This window comes from Mixophyes fleayi, chromosome 3 (genome assembly GCF_038048845.1).
Source record: "Mixophyes fleayi isolate aMixFle1 chromosome 3, aMixFle1.hap1, whole genome shotgun sequence".
Taxonomy (NCBI): domain Eukaryota; kingdom Metazoa; phylum Chordata; class Amphibia; order Anura; family Limnodynastidae; genus Mixophyes; species Mixophyes fleayi.
Genome location: NC_134404.1, coordinates 233,488,998 through 233,494,783, shown reverse-complemented (window position 1 = coordinate 233,494,783; position 5,786 = coordinate 233,488,998). Strand labels below are relative to the sequence as shown.

The window sequence follows — 5,786 nt, the reverse complement described above, 5'->3', positions numbered from 1 at the left end:
TAAGGATGCAGATCTAACTGGTCACTTCCCCAACACAGGCACCCACATCCACACCTCTCAGCTGCCACCATCTATGTATCAGGCCTTTAGAAAACATGTGACTTAATTACCCAATTGTGCACCCAAGTCACCCATACCCTTTGTGCTTTGATAGTTAAAAGAGTTAACACTTGCCATATTGGTATTTAAAGGGTTAGCACAGCCGATAAATCAACCTCCTCTAAACAGGCAATGAATTTGTTTAGAGCAGTAAGGACAGCATTTATTACATTTTAGATTTAATATACAAAAAGTACTGTACAATGCTTACAGATTATACAAACAATTAATAAAAGGTGACATAACATAGAGCAAAACACATAAAATAAAAAGGAGAAAGTTTCAGAGTATAAATGTATATACAAGTCGTATAATCTGTGCCAAAGGAAAGTAGCTTTGAAGATGGACAGCATATCATTGTAGATTTCCCAACAGTCTGATAATATCTTGTAAGCAGTCTCACCTTTTAAATACTGTTTTTTAACTTTCCCTTCCTACAGAGGTTGGTCTCCAGGGAAGGCCTGTGAAACAGTTTTACAACCACACTTTACATCTACCCTGTTTAATCCCCAATGCTAAAATGTAACATATCTTTTCTGGGGAATGTCACCCAGACCCAAGTCTATCATTAATAAATCCAGTACAAAATGTACCACTCTACAGGTATCAAATAGCGATAGGTCAAGTGAAATAGTTGAGCTGATACTCATTTTCTCTCATTTCCCTGCGTGGCAGATACCTTTATTTGACATATGGGTTGCCCTTCATCATCCTATTTATGAATTTGTGGTTATTCACTAATTATATTGATTGAAAGTGGTATTTTGGGAATGAAGTTATATTTGCCTTTATCAAATATAGCAAGCCATCATGTGGTCACAGAGCCCATGTCTCTTTGTGTAAGATTCTTTGCTTGATTGCGCTTTAGGTGCCAAAACCCGCTCTAATACCAGGACAAGGCTCATCCCATGAGGGTTTGAAGATGTTCAGTGCCTCTTAAAGGTGGCAATGTTATCTTGTAGTTCTTGGGTTTGCTAGTATTCCACAGGGTCACAGAATAAACACAGGCCAGTATTCCTGGCCTCACATTTATACATTGAGTTAGTTCATTAACCCTGTAGGAACAGGGCTTTGCTTTGAAGTAATTTGCATTACACCACAGTTTACAGGGAAACACAAATTATACATGGCTTCATTTGATATACAGTATTTATAATGCAGTCCCTTGTGATTTTGCTTTACTCATAGGTTAATACTTATAACTATAATTCCTCCATTTTTACTACAGTCCTGATTTATGTATTTCATGTAAAATAAAAATTATATATATATACTTTTTTTTAGATGTATGCATATTAATAATTACAATATTAAGAATGTTAATTTATTTAATAGATTTTTAATAGATTTTGATGTTGTTGTATGGGTTGTCATGGGACTTTATATTGCACATATGCATGTGGGTTTGTTTTGTCTGTCTGCATATGGTAAGTCAATTATAGCCAGAGCATACTTCAAATACCCAATCAGCGTTTCTGGAGATCGGCTTGTACTTGAATACGCTTGAACTTGCAACTTGCATTCACATTGCATTCCAAGATGAATCAGGCACATAATGTTTTAAAATTACAGACGCTCTAATTTGCTTAGAAATGAAGAGAAAAAAGAAGACCTAAGATCACAGACAGACAACCATTGCACAGACAACTTCCAGCTGTAGCCCAGTTATTATTGGGGTGACATAGAATTGTAAATCACAATGTCCTCATTGTCATACCTAGGAACAGATCAGAGCCCATTCTTACACCCAAAGCCACAATATTGACTAAATCTTAAGAGTAGTGATATCATAACTGCACATTTTTTTCCCATAGACCAGTTAGGTTAATTGTTTGTTTGCACTTTTGCTGCTCAGTGTCTGATAGGTGCTGGGGCTTCCACAAATCCATAATACTTAGTGATCAGACTGTAACAACCTTGGTATTTCCACCCAGTAGCATAGGTCAGAGGCAGATCAAAGAGGGTGAGAGGGAGTCTATTTTATGACAAGGTCAGAAATGTATGAAGGGGAGGAGTTGGTGAGGGTAAATAACTTGAATTGCATTCTGGAGGGAATTGTCAGACAGTGTTGGAAATTTCAAAGTGTTGCAGTGGGTATGAAGTAGAGAGAGAGTAAGGGATATAGGTCGACTAACCGGCGTCCCATGCAGTGAGCTAATAAAGAAAGACTCTGAGACAAGTATTTGGCAAAATTATTTTGGTCACAGCTTTATTAAACACTTCCAAACTTGGCAGACAAGCGGCGAACAAGGCTAATAAAATATATCACCTTTTCCAGTTCCATGTTCTGCCTACTACCATGTAGGCACCGCAACAACGTCCTCTTGAGACCAGCCCCTTGGCATTAATCACCCTCTAATTGCTGAAACCCGGGACGCCGCTGGTATTGGCCCAACCATTGAAGCTGGAACCAGGCATATGGCCGTCTACCCAGGGCGATACTGCCTGGTGTTCTCTCTAGAAAAATATTACCACCTTTTCCAGTTCCATCGGGAAAAATAGGGTGTGTACTGCCTACTTCCATGTAGGCACCGCAACAACGCCCTCCGGAGACCAACCCCCTTGGCATAAATCACCCTCCAATAAACCTGGCACGCCACCAGTATTGGCCCAACCGTTGAATCTGGAACCAGGTGTGCGTCCGTCTTCCCTGGGTGATACTGCCCGGCCCTGCTGGCTCCCCACTTCCTATGCCTTGCTCGCCGCTTTCCCGCCAAGTAAGGTCCTCATGACCCTGTCCATGGGGACCGAAGCCCCCCAACGCTACGACCTCCTGTAACAACAACCTCCAAAGCGCCTCCTGCATATTGTTAAACATATCAAGTGCAACCACTTAAAGGTGCACCCCGTCACTCCTATAAAAACCTGCACAATTGAACCAAGATTTTCGCAAGCTGGAACCAGGCATATGGCCGTCTACCCAGGGCGATACTACCTGGTGTTTTCTCTAGAAAAATATTACCACCTTTTCCAGTTCCCTCTGGAAAAATAGGACGTGTTCTGCCTACTTCCATGTAGGCACCACAACAACGCCCTTCGGAGACCAGCCCCCTTGGCATAAATCACCCCCCAATAAACCTGGCACGCCGCCAGTATTGGCCCAACCGTTGAAGCTGGAACCAGGCGTGCGTCCGTCTACGGGAGGGAATAAACAGGTTTCACTTTATTTCTCACCTTATTATTGCCTGCCCCTGACCTGGCTGATCCTAGAGCTCCACTACTCAAAATACTTAAGCACAGTCTCCAACTTACGTGGCCAATTCTTACACTGATCTGACTCTGTTAGCCCTGCCACCAAAAATCATGCACCGCTTATTTGCATCCTGTGCTTGATTGAAAAATACCACTGCTATAATAATATAAAGGCTTTGAAGAATGCACCCGATACTGACAGGCCATAGGCAAACCCTTGTCTATGAAATAATATCCATCAAATTGAAAAACCCATCAACCTAAAGCTGTCAACATTTGAAAGGCAGACTGTATGTCTAATATTGCCATGAGGGCCCCTTTTCCATGCTTTTTGACCATTTTTATAGCCCTGACAAAGGATTGATATTGGACCGAACACTTCTCCTGTTCAGCGCATCGGTAACCGATACCCCTGCCCGGTAAGATAAGTGCTGGATCAGCCTAAAATTTTCTGCTGCCTTCTTAGGATCCAGCCCCAGAGGCAAAAATTACTAAATTCTAACTGAGAGGCTCCTGGAATGGGCCAGTCATTCGGTGCAACATCAGCTCCTTGAAAATCTTATCCCTGACTATTGCAGATTGCATGTTAATTGACTCAAAATTCCTGTGAAACCCCCCCCCCACCCCACCCCCTTGGGATGCTTCTTGTAATAGAAATCCTTAAACCTTCCATAAAAAAAAAAATCCTGCCTGCAACAAATGCCACAACTCAGATTCCCTTTTTGGATAACTAGCGAGCCACTCTAGCATCCTGCTCACCTTTACTGGCCTCAAAACTTTGCACCACTGATGCACCACTGTGATCTTAGCCAAATATGTATCCCGTACTCCGAAACTTATGGGCCTCTGCCCTTGTGATTTCAATCTAAAAGCCTCATCATATCTCCACCCTACAGACCCCCCGTATTCTCTGTAAACTGAATGAATAAAGTTTGTGTATTTTACCATACACATTGCACTGCCTGGGAATACCTCCATGTAACAACCAGAGTACACAAACATCCTGCTCAGCCAATTATCTATAGTTTCGCATGCATCTGCTTGCGCTGCTCCCTCTCTTTTCCTTGAGTCCCACCTCGGTTAATGTAAATAGATCAACAAAATTACCCTTCTCAGTTTCCTTCCTGGTGTGTTTTGGCAAATGTCCCATTACTGCACTCAACTCACAACCGACAGCTACGCTTCCCTGTACGAACAAACTTTATTTCTGCGACTTCAGTCTCCACCTGCACAAGTCTATTCCTTACCCGAGGCCCACTAGCTTCTTCTTCCTCCTATTATCCCTTACCACGTGCTGCTGCTCCTTCAACGACTTATACATCTGCTCACACTCCGACTCGAATGAACTATCGTCACCTGAACTGTCACCCATGCCCTCTCGATCCTTATAAACATCCCTTAATCTTAATATTTGCATTACCTACATCCTTATCATCAATTTTACATTACAATTTTACACAACGTTATTATTAATCTCACCATTCCCTTGCCATGCGATGCATGTTCTTCTGGCCGCGCTGGAAATGGCGTCAGCCATTGACGATGCACCGCTGCGCTGGACGTGGCGACAGCTCTTCCGTGTACCTTCACCTGTAATCCAATGAATGACCTTTTGGCTGCGCTGGAAATGGCGTCAGCCGAAGATAGTGCACCGCCTGCTGCGCTGGACATGGCGTCATCTTTTTGTGCACACTCCCCTGTAATCTAATGAATGACCTTTTGGCTGCGCTGGAAATGGCGTCAGACGTAGAAAATGCACCGCTGGCTGCGCTGGACGTGGCATCAGACTTTTTGTTCACCCTCCACTGTAATCTAATGAATGACCTTTTGGCTGCGCTGGAAATGGCGTTAGCCGTAGATGATGCCCCGTCCACTGCGCTGGACATGGAGTCAGCTTTTCGGTGTATCTTCCCCTGTGAGATGATGCATTGTCAGCTGTCCAGTGTGCTGGTGTTGGAGTCCTCGCTGGACCGGTCGTAAACTCTGTTATGTTAATCAACAGCTTCTAATGATTCGCTACAAGCAGGGTTCAAACCTGCGCGGGGAGACCCCATTTCATTTCAAGTCCAACGCCTTAACCACTCGGCCATCACAGCACCACGCTGCTATTGCTTAACACCTTGAAAGCCAGATCTTGGTATGAGTGTGTCGGATGGCTCAGGGATGAGGTTTTAGCTGTATGGTGCAGACTTGTGTACTTTTTGCCACGAGTTGTGCTAAACTCTCCAATCAGCAGGACTTCTGAAAAAGATGCTGTAATATTTTCCAGTTATGAGACAACTTTAATTGTACTTTGGCAAATTTACCGGCCACAGTGTCCTTTTTTAATATTAACTTATTAGTGCTATGCAATATTTTAGCAGAGATTTTGTATATTCGGGAATACTAGCACTTTGTAATTAGATGTAATAAGACACCTCCCAGTACTATGTCCTTGTCCCCAAGTACTTGCATGGCCATAAAACTCCCAGGAGAATAAACAAACATATAGCACA

General features: G+C 43.0%; 1 non-coding gene across 1 annotated transcript; it reads right to left on the bottom strand.

Moving 5' to 3' along the window:
* Window positions 1–5,305: 5,305 nt before the first annotated feature.
* On the bottom strand, window positions 5,306–5,387 carry TRNAS-UGA (transfer RNA serine (anticodon UGA)). The gene has a single exon. It is a non-coding gene; the product is annotated as a tRNA-Ser (tRNA).
* Between the last annotated feature and the right edge of the window lie 399 nt (window positions 5,388–5,786).